Raw genomic sequence first — 13,728 nt, 5'->3', positions numbered from 1 at the left:
GCCCCGTTTTCTTCTCTTTAACCCTTCCAATAAAGAAAATCTCATTGTCCGAGCCTGGCAGGGTGGGGTTACTGGGTACGTCTTGGGCGGTGGTGGAATATTCAGCAAAGGAACTTTAAGATATAATATCTTCAATGTTACAACCAGTTTAAGTTTTAAAAATCTCTGTCTCTCAAAAAGAAATATTTTTACCTGCTCTTAGTTTTATCATAGGTCTAAGTCATAAAGGTTAATCTAAGAAATTCTGGCTGTTTATTTTTAGGCGTCATTGAAGGATTGAGGTTTCAAAGAATAAGGAATACGGAGTAGAAGGTCTGAGGCATGGTTATGCATTTTTAAAGGACAGAGAAAGAAGGTTTGAAGGCTAATTTGGAAGTGTAAAATTTACTAAAGGTTGTGTATGTAATAAGAAGGAGAAGAGAAATGTTGAAAAGAAATCAAATAATACAGGCCAGTAAGCCAGGAAGAGTAAATAATTTACATCCTGCCTCCCTAAACAGAGGGTAAATAGCTTGTGCCCAAGTACTTAGGGAGGGGCTGATAAAAGAAATCTAACAGTTACTGTTTGTTCAGAGAATATTACCTTGGAAAGTCCATGAAAAGGACTGGCAAGGAAAACCCTATCTTAAAGCAGGTCAGTATATTTTTCTCCTCATACAATTCCTCCAAAATTTGGCAATACTTAATAAATCATGGCAATACATTTCTTTGCATAAATTCAATAAGACTGGTTTCCAATAGTAGTTTTATTAACCAGAAACTTTGACTGGAGTATCATGTTTTAAAGGGCCCTGCCTGAACTCTGAAGACTTGAAGCCAATAAGAGTGCCATGGAGAAAGTCTGGTATCCTGCTTGGTAGCCCTGAAAATACCTGGTGCTGGAGCATCAGGCCCATGCCCTACCATCACTGGCGGTTGGTCAGAGTACAAGGGGAGCAATAAGGGCGCCTCTGCGTCCCTGCGGGACCCCCACACACTCTGAGCCGCGATGAGTAGGAGGGCTGAGATGGGCCTTGAAGCCTAGGGCATGGGCCCGGGTAGAGCAACTACAGGTGAGGGATTCACCTAACTCAGCAGATACACAGGCAGGCCTGACGGCAGCTGGATGGCTTGGCTTCCTGGCCCTACAGGGCACACTAAAATTCAATCATAAAATTCTGGCAAATGTAGTCAGTTACCATTCTTGTTATGTTTATGCAAACAATCAGGCCAAATTAAATACAATAGATAAAGTAGTCTTGGTTTGGCTCTTTTGATAAACATGGGGGTAATTTTGAGGAGAAAAATTCTATTTCAATAGAAGTCATTAAAACTGAAAGGTTTTCTTTCCAGACCATTTGTTACAGTTTGTCTCCGCCAGGTCACAAGCCCACCTCCTTCTGTGCCCAGGCCTCATTGTCCCTCTAACAGACAGCAAGGATCTCTTGGCTCCGAGAGAAACCTCTGACCCGCCTCAGCAGGAAGTAGCTAGAAGAGCCCACCGACGTCCATTTTCCCTAAAAGAATTCAGAGCCAGGATCCTTGAGGTAATATATTAGGCAGTTAGACAGACATGAGCAGAGCAAGGACGATGGGCCAACTAGCACTGCCAGATGTAATTAAGTCTTTCCATCTCTACCTATGTGCGACAAGGGGACTCCCCAGAAGCAAGAGGGAACGAGGCTGCAGATGAAGCAGCCCGGGAGGCTGCTCTAAAACCAGTGGGGCCTCTACAGATTCTGGTGACTCTTCCAAATCCTGACCTACCCACCTCACCAGCTTACATGGAAACCCAACCTAGAAAAGATGAAATCCATAACCAATCTTTACTCAAGTTCTTACAGGCTTTACAGCCCACCCAGAAAGCAGTCCAGAAGCCTGTCTAATCCAGTCCATCCTTCCACCCTGGTGACTCTGTTTGGGGAAAGAAATTTGCCACACAAGGACTGACTCCTACCTGGAAAGGACCACCCTCACGGCAGTCAAGCTTGACGGGATCCCGACGTGGCTTCATCACACCTGGCTTAAGACAGCCCAGGCAAGGTAGAGAGTCCAGGACGCTTCGGACCCTCTAAAGATTAGTCCTGGCCCTCATTCCGGGCCCTTATCTTATAAACAGGCCCATTGACTTTATTCAGCGGAGAGTTAATTCTATCAAGCTTATAGTCCTCAGGGGTCAATATAACTCCCTCGCCAACAATGACCCAAAAGAGTCAATGATTTGACTCATGTACGTAAAACCAGTGGGGAATGTTGGAGAGTGGGAATTTGTGAGCACTCTGGAGGGGCCGTGGACCATGCCCCAGATAGGGCGGTCAGTGCTGACACCAGGCCAGGCCTTGAGATACGGTCTCATGGCCCCTTTCCCCTTGCACCTCACAAAACAGCCTTGCAAGATAGAGCACTGTCAGCTTTCCGAAAAACAGGATGACCCTGTGAATAACATGGTCGCCAATGGCATGGCCCTGACATTATTTGGGAAAAACTGTTTTGTCTTGGGTTACTTGCTCTGCAAAAACAGGATGTGGTTCATGTGCTGAAAGGTGGTCCGGCACAAAGGGTCGGGGCTGCTCTCTGGACTCCCTGCGTGGAGAAAGGCAGAGCAGTCGCCGGCCGGCTGGCCGGCTAATAAAGGCTCCCTACATTTTAATCTGGTCTGGACTCCAGTGGTCGTTCACTCACACCCGCTCCACAACATTCGCTCTGCCTGGGGGGCCTCCAGCCCAGGGCCACCCTCCGCCCAGGACTGCACCCCTCCCTCCTGGTGACAGCGGAGGAAGGGCCTGGGGGCCTGTGTGCCCTTGGGCTCGCACCCCACATGCTCATCTCCGAGGCCCCAGGTGAGCCGCTGCCATTCCCACCTCCTCCTCCTCGCCCAGGTCAAGGCAGCCTTCTGACACCTGCTGGCCGCCCTCCGCGGGGCCTGCTGAGCTCCCGGGGGGCGGGGCGGACCCACACTCCTTGGCCAGGGCAGCAGCGGGATTGTCACACCACACACCAATCCATGTCCTCGGAGGGCTGAGCCGGGCAGCCCCCGGGCGCCCTGGGACCAAGTGCGCCCGCAGACTCACCAGGCAGGGGAGGCAAGCCCCTGCTTCGTCCCCTCCCAGTGAGCAGGGCCGCTGGGCGCATCCTGGCACCATCGCCCATGCAGGTGTGGGTGCTCCCCACTGGGATGGGCCCTTTGAGGGCAGTCTGTGTGTTTGCCCCCCCTCTGCCCCCGGGGGGTCCGTGGGGTGCCTGGCACACAGTGTGGCCTCAGGAGCAGTGAGGAGTGAGACAGGGACTTATTTTTCACAGGATTCCCCGCCCCCGCCACGGTAACCTGGTCTGTGTTCCCACAACAAACCGGCCCGTGTTGCTGTGTGACGTTGACCAGCGATGCCGTGTCCCGGGCTGTTCTCCAAAGCTTCATGGAGGCGCTGACAGACCTGCCCAAGCCAAGCCCAGTAAGGGCTGAGCGGGAGGGTGGCCCCCGGGGGCTCATCACCACACAGGGGTATGTCAGGAGGCGGGGGCGTGCTGGGGCGGGGCTGGCACAGGCTCCGCACGCCCTGGGGGTCTGGCCTCCAGCCATACAAGACCCGTGGTGTCACAGCACCCGGCTCTGAGGAAGGCAGGAGTGTGTGGTCCTGTCTGAGCTCATCGCATCCCGGTGAAGGAGTTTGCCGCCGTCCTGGGAAAGGGCAGAGGCTTCTCGTCCCCCATCCTCCGTCCTCCACCCCTGAGGGAGGAGGCAGCTTCACACCCACCCGGCCACCCAGGCCTGCCACCTGGCTCGGTGTCCCCCTCCCCCTCCTTGCCAAATCTGACCTCATCCTGTCCATCGTCACTTGTTCATTCAACAGCCTGGTCTTCCGATGTCAGGGCTGGGGACGCAGGACATTATTCCCGGGATGTTGGAACGCCTTCCCGGAGAAGGGGCATCTGTCCTGGTCGGAACCGGTTCTTCCTCCTCCTTGCTGTGTGACCCCGAGCAAGCCCCTCCACCTCTCTGGGCCTCGGTTCCGCCGCAGTGAAAGAGGCCTGATGATAAAGCACGAAGGCATGGCCCCACCCAACACCACTGACCACCGCAGAGCCATTATCTCCTGTCACCCACCCACCCACAGGTGCTCTCGACCCAGGACTCTGGGGTGGGGAGACGGACCACACGCAGCCTCCGCCCAGCTCCCAACTATTTCTCAGCCGAGACAAGTCCAGAGGCACCGAGAAGAAAGGGGGAGGGGTCTGGGTCTGTCCCAGAGAGGGGGTGGGATCTGGGCTGGAATCTGCCCCCTCCCCCCCGTGGCACTGCCCCCCTGGCCCGGGCCCCCGGCCGTGTGGGTGTGCTGCTCACAGCCTCTCCCGGTGACCGTGGCCAGCGCCAGGGGTGGGAGGCACCAGGCATATTGACTGTATTTGGCGATCATCTCTGTGTTTATGGGGCTTGATGGGGATAAAAATAAAGTGAGGAGGAGCCGCGTGAGTCACTGGGAGCATTTCTCAGTGTGGGCTCTGCCTCTCCCGCTGGAGACGGGAGCAGGGTCCCCACCACCGCCCCTGCGTCTCCCCACCCCGGCCTTCCCGCAGCCAAACCTGTGCCAGGGGCTGTGCAGTGAGGTCAAGGTCAGAGGGACCAGGGTCAGGGCTCAGCGTGTGACCAGGGTCAGGGTTCAGTGTGTGACCAGGGTCAGGGCTCAGGGTGTGACCAGGGTCAGGGCTCAGCGTGTGACCAGGGTCAGGGTCCAGAGTGTGACCAGGGTCAGGGCTCAGAGTGTGACCAGGGTCAGGGTCCAGCATGACCAGGATCAAGGCTCAGAGTGTGACCAGGGTCAGGGCTCCGCGTGTGACCAGGATCAGGGCTCAGGGTGTGACCTGGTCAGGGCTCAGCGTGTGACCAGGGTCAGGGCTCAGTGTGACCAGGGTCAGGGCTCAGTGTGACCAGGGTCAGGGCTCAGTGTGACCAGGGTCAGGGTCAGTGTGACCAGGGTCAGGGTCAGTGTGACCAGGGTCAGGGCTCAGGGTGTGACCAGGGTCAGGGCTCAGCGTGTGACCAGGGTCAGGGCTCAGGGTGTGACCAGGGTCAGGGCTCAGGGTGTGACCAGGGTCAGGGCTCAGCGTGTGACCAGGTTCAGGGCTCAGGGTGTGACCAGGGTCAGGGCTCAGCGTGTGACCAGGTTCAGGGCCCAGCGTGTGACCAGGGTCAGGGCCCAGCGTGTGACCAGGGTCGGGGTCAGTGTGACCAGGGTCAGGGTCAGTGTGACCAGGGTCAGGGCTCAGAGTGTGACCAGGGTCAGGGTCAGTGTGACCAGGGTCAGGGTCAGTGTGACCAGAGTCAGAGCTCAGCGTGTGACCAGGGTCAGGGTCAGTGTGACCAGGGTCAGGGTTCAGCCTGCACCCACAGGTGCACCATCTCCTGCAGCCCCGACCCCCCGCAGGCCCGGTGCTCAGGCTGCCTGGGAAGCTGCTGTGTGACAGTGTCCCCATCGGGCACCCAGGTCGGATCCCTCCGTGTCACAGGCCGCCTGGGTGCCGTGCGAACTGCGAGGCAGGTGCAGAGGGCAGGGACCTGTGCAGCTCCCCAGCCCTGTCCCCCGAGACTTCGCCTCCAGCACCTCCTCTCAGTCGAGGGTCCGTTTCTGCCTGGAGCTGAGGCCCTGGCAGCCTCCGCACCTTCCAGCCACCTGCATGGGGCGGGGCCCGAGGAGCCGCTGCTGCTGGCCACGCCTGCCCCCGCCCCAGTGACAGGACTTCTGTTCACCAAACCCGTACACGTCCAGGGCCTGCCTCCTTCTCCAAATCGGAATCTAGTCGTCTCCTTCCGTGTACGGTGGTTCGATGGGGTCCATCCGGGGCGCGGACGGGGAGCCAGCAGGGAGAGGAGCGGACTTGATGCGTGCAGCCCGCGTGGACCTTGGCGGCGCGGTGCCGAGGGGAGAAGCCGGCCCCACGGGCGGCTGTGTAGGCCGTGGGTGGGCCGCTCCCCGGGTTCGAGCATCGTTCAGATACACCAAGATTACAGGGGTTTTGTTTGTTTTTGTTTTTTTAAATATATTTTTATTGATTTCAGAGAGGGAGGGAGAGGGAGAGAGAGAGAAACATCAGTGATGAGAGAGAATCATCGATCGGCTGCCTCCTGCGTGTCCTCTGCTGGGGATCGAACCCACAACTCGGGCGTGTGCCCTGACCGGGAACCGAACTCTGACCTCCATAGTTCGCTCAGCCGCTGGGGGCACATACATGAAGCAACCAGTGGATGCAGAAATCAGTGGAACAACCCATCCATGTTTCTCCCCACCCACCCCGCCCCCCGAATCTCTTTCTCTAGAATCAACTTTAAAAGGCAGCAGGCAGCCCTGACCGGTTTGGCTCAGTGGATAGAGCGTCAGCCTGCGGACTGAAGGGTCCCGGGTTCGATTCCGGTCAAGGGCATGTACCTTGGTTGCGGGCACATCCCCACTGGGAGGTGTGCAGGAGGCAGCTGATCGATGTTTCTCTCTCATCGATGTTTCTAACTCTCTATCCCCCTCCCTTCCTCTCTGTAAAAAATCAATAAAATATATTTTAAAAAATAAAAAATAAAAAATAAAAGGCAGCAGGCATGCTGTGTGACTCCACTGACATGACATCCCCCAAAACACCAAACCATCGTCTTGGACACAGGCTGGGCCAGGGTCAGGGGTGAGGGCCAGGGTCAGGGGTGGGGGCCAGGGTCAGGGGTGAGGGCCAGGGTCAGGAGCGAGGCCAGGGTCAGGAGCGAGGCCAGGGTCAGGGGTGGGGGCCAGGGTCAGGGATGGGGGCCAGGGTCAGGGGTGGGGGCCAGGGTCAGGGGTGAGGGCCAGGGTCAGGGGTGGGGACCAGGGTCAGGGGTGAGGGCCAGGGTCAGGGATGGGGGCCAGGGTCAGGGGTGAGGCCAGGGTCAGGGGTGAGGGCCAGGGTCAGGGATGGGGGCCAGGGTCAGGGGTGAGGGCCAGGGTCAGGGGTGAGGGCCAGGGTCAGGGGTGGGGGCCAGGGTCAGGGGTGGGGAAGGGGTGACAGGACGGGGAGCCTGGGGGTGAGGAAACTGCCCTTGGTTGTGGAGGTGGGTAAGCACACTAAACCCTAGGACTGCACGTGTGAGTCGGTTTTCGTCGTCTGGGATGAAGGCCTCAGCCCCCGGGGCGGGGGGGGGGGGGGAGGGGGGCGTTCCTTCGGCGCGTTGGGCGCCGGCAGCGGTGCCCTCAGAGGCACGGTGTCCTTGTCATGATGACGTGGCAGACGGTGACGCCGGGCCCCCCAGCCCCGCTCCCCCTCCTGTTGCTTCCCAGGCTCCCACCTTTCCGCCTGCACCCCAGCTGTTCCCTGCGCCCCAGCTGGCTCTCGGAGGGCAGAGGCACACCCCCCCCCCCCCACACACTAGACCGGCAGCCTCCAGAGCAAACAAGCGAGGGGCCTGGTGTCCACGGAGCGCCCACTGTGCGCTGACCTCAGCGGGGGCCGCACACACCGCGCCTTGAGGTGCCGACCTCTGCCCCGTGCAGGCGGGGCGTCGGAGGCCAGCGGGGGTTTGAATCCAGCCTGGCCCTCCCCTGGGGTCTGCGCGGGCTCTGCGCCCTCAGAGGCACCGCGGGCCCGGGTGGGGGTGACGGGAGGCCGGACTCGGGGGCCAGCCTGCCAGCTCCTCGGGGGCCGCCGCCAGGGGCTGTGCTGACCCCTCCTGGGAGGAAGGACTTGCTAATTGACTAAGTGACACTTTGGCTCCTGGTGGCCAGGAGCGAGAACGGCACCCAGGGCTGAGGATCTGGGGCGAGGCAAGGAGGCAGCGTGGGCGGCGGGTCAGGCCTGGGGGGTGGGGTGGGGGGGGGGGCCCTGCCGGCTGCCGCGTGGCCGCTTCCGCTCAGGCAGCACCTGGGACCCGAGGGACAAGACAGACGATGAGGCAGGACCGGGCGGGCAGGCGAGGGCTGAAGGTGCCGGGCCGCCCGCCGCCGAGGGGAGCCGCCCAGGACGAGGACGGGGCCGAGCAGGGGCCCGGGGAGCCGAACGGGGCCTGGGGCACCGCATCCACACTCCCCAGCCGGTCAGTGCGCTCCCCTCCAGGGCAGCGGCTCCGCAGGCGCAGGCGCCGAGGCTCCCACAGACGCCGGGGCGAGGCGAGCGGACAGGGCGGGGACAGCGGGTCCGGAGGAGGACAGAGCCGGGGCACACAGGGGGGCGGGGGACTGGGACCCTGGCTGCCAAGCCCCAGGACGCAGCCGGCCTCCAGTTGGCCCAGCGGGGAGGGGGGGGGGGGGTCGCAGGTGGCGCCTCGCACCTTCCCGGCGAGACACGCACAGCAGGACCCACACAACCCGAGGTTGTTCATGGCGCCCGGAGGGACCGGCCCCTCCTCCCCTCCAGCCGCACACAGTGCAGACACACAGGCACACGGTGACAGACACACAGACACACAGTGCAGACACACAGACACACAGTGACAGACACACAGACACACAGTGCAGACACACAGACACACAGTGACAGACACACAGACACACGGTGACAGAAACACAGACACACAGTGACAGACACACAGACACACAGTGCAGACACACAGACACACAGTGACAGACACACAGACACACGGTGACAGAAACACAGACACACAGTGACAGACACACAGACACACGGTGACAGAAACACAGACACACAGGCACACGGTGACAGACACACAGACACACAGTGACAGACACACAGACACACAGTGACAGACACACAGACACACGGTGACAGACACACAGACACACAGTGACAGACACACAGACACACAGTGACAGACACACAGACACACAGTGACAGACACACAGACACACAGTGACAGACACACAGACACACGGTGACAGACACACAGACACACAGTGACAGACACACAGACACACAGTGACAGACACACAGACACACAGTGACAGACACACACAGACACACAGTGACAGACACACACACACACGGTGACAGACACACAGACACACAGTGCAGACACACAGACACACAGTGCAGACACACAGACACACAGTGCAGACACACAGACACACGGTGACAGACACACAGACACACGGTGACAGACACACAGGCACACGGTGACAGACACACAGACACACAGTGACAGACACACAGTGACAGACACACAGACACACGGTGACAGACACACAGACACACGGTGACAGACACACAGACACACAGTGACAGACACACAGACACACAGTGACAGACACACAGACACACAGTGACAGACACACAGGCACACAGTGACAGACACACGGTGACAGACACACAGACACACGGTGACAGACACACAGACACACAGTGACAGACACACAGACACACAGTGACAGACACACAGACACACAGTGACAGACACACAGACACACGGTGACAGACACACAGGCACACGGTGACAGACACACGGTGACAGACACACAGACACACGGTGACAGACACACAGACACACAGTGACAGACACACGGTGACAGACACACAGACACACGGTGACAGACACACAGACACACAGTGACAGACACACAGACACACAGTGACAGACACACAGACACACAGTGACAGACACACAGGCACACAGTGACAGACACACGGTGACAGACACACAGACACACGGTGACAGACACACAGACACACAGTGACAGACACACAGACACACAGTGACAGACACACGGTGACAGACACACAGACACACGGTGACAGACACACAGACACACAGTGACAGACACACAGACACACAGTGACAGACACACAGACACACGGTGACAGACACACAGGCACACGGTGACAGACACACAGGCACACGGTGACAGACACACAGGCACACGGTGACACACACACAGACACACGGTGACAGACACACACACACACAGTGACAGACACACGGTGACAGACACACAGACACACAGTGACAGACACACACACACACAGTGACAGACACACGGTGACAGACACACAGACACATGGTGACAGACACACAGGCACACGGTGACAGACACACAGACACACGGTGACAGACACACAGACAGACGGTGACAGACACACAGGCACACGGTGACAGACACACAGACACACAGTGCAGACACACAGACACACAGTGCAGACACACAGACACACAGTGACACACACACAGACACACGGTGACAGACACACAGACACACGGTGACAGACACACAGACACACGGTGACAGACACACAGACACACAGTAACAGACACACAGACACACGGTGACAGACACACAGGCACACGGTGACACACACACAGGCACACGGTGACAGACACACAGACACACAGTGACACACACACAGGCACACGGTGACACACACAGACACACGGTGACAGGCACACAGTGACACACACACAGGCACACGGTGACACACACAGACACGGTGACAGGCACACAGTGACACACACACAGGCACACGGTGACACACACACAGACACACGGTGACAGACACACAGGCACACGGTGACAGACACACAGGCACACAGTGACACACACACAGGCACACAGTGACACACACACAGGCACACGGTGACACACACACAGGCACACCTGTGACAGGCATGTGCATATGCACTTACACCCATGAGGCTTGCACACAGCTTGTGTGTTTCTACTCACATGCAGTGTGCACAGCAGATGTGTTAGCTTATACAGATGTCCATGACCATGTGTGCCTATGTGTACATGCACATGTATGCACATATGTGGTGTGCACAGGCATGTATATGTCTGTGTGTACACACAAGAAACTTTATTCTTAGTGTGTGTGTGTGAGACACATGTATATGAGCATGCATGTGTGTGCACAGGTACACATGAGCAGCACACATATGCATGCATGTATGCATGGGTTATGCGCAGGCACATGCAAAATATAGGTTGCACACACAGGCACACGCCAGGACATCGTGTCTCCTAGACTTAGCAGTGACTGGAGCACCAGGGACATGGTGAGCCAGGGTCCGGCCAGACCGGGGGTGCCCTGCCCACCCCCTCAGTTTCTTTCTTTCTTTCTTTTTTTAATATATTTTATTGATTTTTTACAGAGAGAAAGGAAGAGGAATAGAGAGTTGGAAACATCGATGAGAGAGAAACACCAATCAGCTGCCTCTTGCACACCTCCCACTGGGGATGTGCCCGCAACCCAGGTACATGCCCTTGACTGGAATCGAACCAGGGACCCTTCAGTCCGCAGGCCGACACTCTATCCACTGAGCCACACCGGTCAGGGCACCCCCTCAGTTTCTGAAATGCGGCTGCCGGAGGTGGGAGGTTGGCACACTGACGTCCTGGGACCTGGTGTGCTGAACCCCAGAGGCGGGTGGCCGATGGGCTCTGGGGGGTCAGGAAGCCCCGGCACCCTGGCAGTGGATGAAGTGCCACTGCCCTGGGAGGGGGCCGCCTGGCTGCAGGGCCTCGTGAGGCTGGGGGAGGGGAAGTCCCAGCAGCCCCGGACCAGCTGGGCCCTGACCCCCCTGAGCGGGAGGGCGGGGCAGGGAGCAGTCCCGCGTCCTTTCTCCTGGGGTGTTGGGAAGTCGCCTCCCACCTTCTCAGGCCTGGGGAGCTGTTCTTCGCGCGTCTAAATCTGGGGCCTCAGGTGCCAGGGCTGCAGGCACTAAGGAGGTCGGGGGGGGGGGAGCCCCCCATCCGCGGCCCCGTTAGTGACCCACATCTCCGCCTGCCCGCTCTGGGCACCGCGGGAGGGCGAGCTGCTGAGATTCAGGGAGCGTGTGGGCGTGGGCGTGTGCTGAGCCGTCACATCCTCACGGCTGCCCTCGGGGCGCCCAGGCCCCCTCTCCCCACACCCACCCAGGAAGCTGGGCTCTGGCCCTGGACTTGGGTTGGGCTGAGCCCACAGGGAAGCCTCTTTGTGTCAGGCCTGGGTACCCCGCTCCCCCCGCCCCCCCGCCCCCAGCACAGGCTCTCCTCCGCGTCACACTCCTGTCGCCCACCCTCCGGCCATCAAGTCCTCCAGCGACGACGCCCAGCTCACCACTGCCACCACCCTGGGCCTGGGGCCTGACTGTGTAAAGGTGGCCTGCAGGGGCACAGACATGACCTTGGGGGACCAGAGCTGAGGGCTGAGCCTGCCCACCCCCACCCCCACCCCCTGCAGGAGACATGCCCGGGACTCCCACCACCCACCTGCCATCAGCATCACCCCACCCCGCCCGCCACCAGCACCGCAGTCACCTCTTCCTAGGCCTCCTGTCCTCCTCAGACCCAGCCGCGCATGCCCACCAGCCCCCCACCAGCCCCCACCTCTTCTCACTGCCGTCACGTCACACGGCGTGGCCCTGCGAGGCTCCGGCAGCAGCCGGCTCTCCGTCCCAGGCTCCTTCAGCCGCGCCCTGTGCCCACCGCCATCGACGGCCTCTAAAAGCGGGTCTCAGGCCCTGGCCGGTGTGGCTCAGTGGATAGAGCGTTGGCCTGTGGACTGAAGGGTCCCAGGTTCAATTCCCGGTCAGGGCACAGGCCCGGGTTGCAGGCTCGATCCCAGTGGGGGGCCTGCAGGAGGCAGCCGATCCATGATTCTCTCTCAACATTGATGTTTCTCTCTCTCTCCCTCTCCCTTCCTCTCTGAAATCAATAAAAACATATTAAAAAAAAAAAAAAAAAAAGGAAAAGCGGGTCTCAGCTACAAAGTCGCTCTGGGACCTGTGCCAGGGCCAGCCCTGCCCTGGTCCCCGCCCCACGCCCAGGCCGCCCCCTCCGCCAAGTCCCGGAACGAACGCTCATGGGACCTGGCGGCCGACGGGGCTGCGTTGTTTCTGTTTATTCTCCCTCTTTGTGTGTGACCCTTCTTCCCTCTAAATCGGCCTGGGGACTCGCTCATCCTCCTACTCCCGTTCCGGCACGCTCTCCCCTCGGCCGCCTTAATCATCTAATTTGTAATATTTCATCTCCCCTTCCTTTCATCTTCCCCCGAACACCCCGACGGCTCGAGTAAATGTGTGGTTTTAATTCCGAGGTGCCTAATTCCATCTGGCAGGCCGGTTCCGCATTCAGCAGCGCCCCTCCATCTGAGCTGTGTTCCTGGCCACCAGGCTCCCGGCCTCCCGCCACCCTGCCAGCGCCGTGTGGGAGGGGCTCGGGGCCTGCACCTGGACCTGAGAGGTCCGCTCCGGAGTGGCCATGGGCCCCGCCATGGGGCCCGCGAGCCAGCAGGGAGCCTGGCGCTAGCACGCGGGCGGACGAGGCAGGAGCAGGTGCGGCCGCCCCGGGGCGAGGTGGGGGGTGAGGGAGGCCGCAGAGGGATGGGGGTTCTTGGGGCCTAAGGAGCTGTACCTCGCATCTTTCTGTCTCTCCACATCTGGACTCGTGCTGGCATCTCAGACAGAGCTGGGGAAGGCAGCCCTGGGCCCGGCCCGGAGCTAGAGGCTGAAACGGACGCTGAAATAAGGATGCCCTGGCCACGCCCGGGACCGGGGAACAGACCGCCGAGCTGAAGGGGCTGCCTGGAGAGCAGGACGCGGGCAGTGCTGAGAGGGAGCACCGCCCCGCCCTCCCCGAGCTCCGGCCGAGAGGGTGGAGTAACCACTGCAGAAGGACAGGGCCCGTCAGCCACCCCTGGCTCGGGAAGCGTCGAGGAAAAGCCACCAGACCCTTGTTCCTGCAGCCGTGAGTCATCCAGGCCAGGCAGATCTATTCCCGTAATCACCATCAGTATCCCTTCTGTCATCACCAGAACCAACAGCACCACCATCACACCAACTCCACCATTAGCAACACCACCACCACCCCCACC

Source organism: Plecotus auritus (assembly GCF_963455305.1).
Source record: "Plecotus auritus genome assembly, chromosome: 11".
Classification (NCBI taxonomy): Eukaryota; Metazoa; Chordata; class Mammalia; order Chiroptera; family Vespertilionidae; genus Plecotus; species Plecotus auritus.
Note: the sequence above shows the minus strand (reverse complement) of the source record.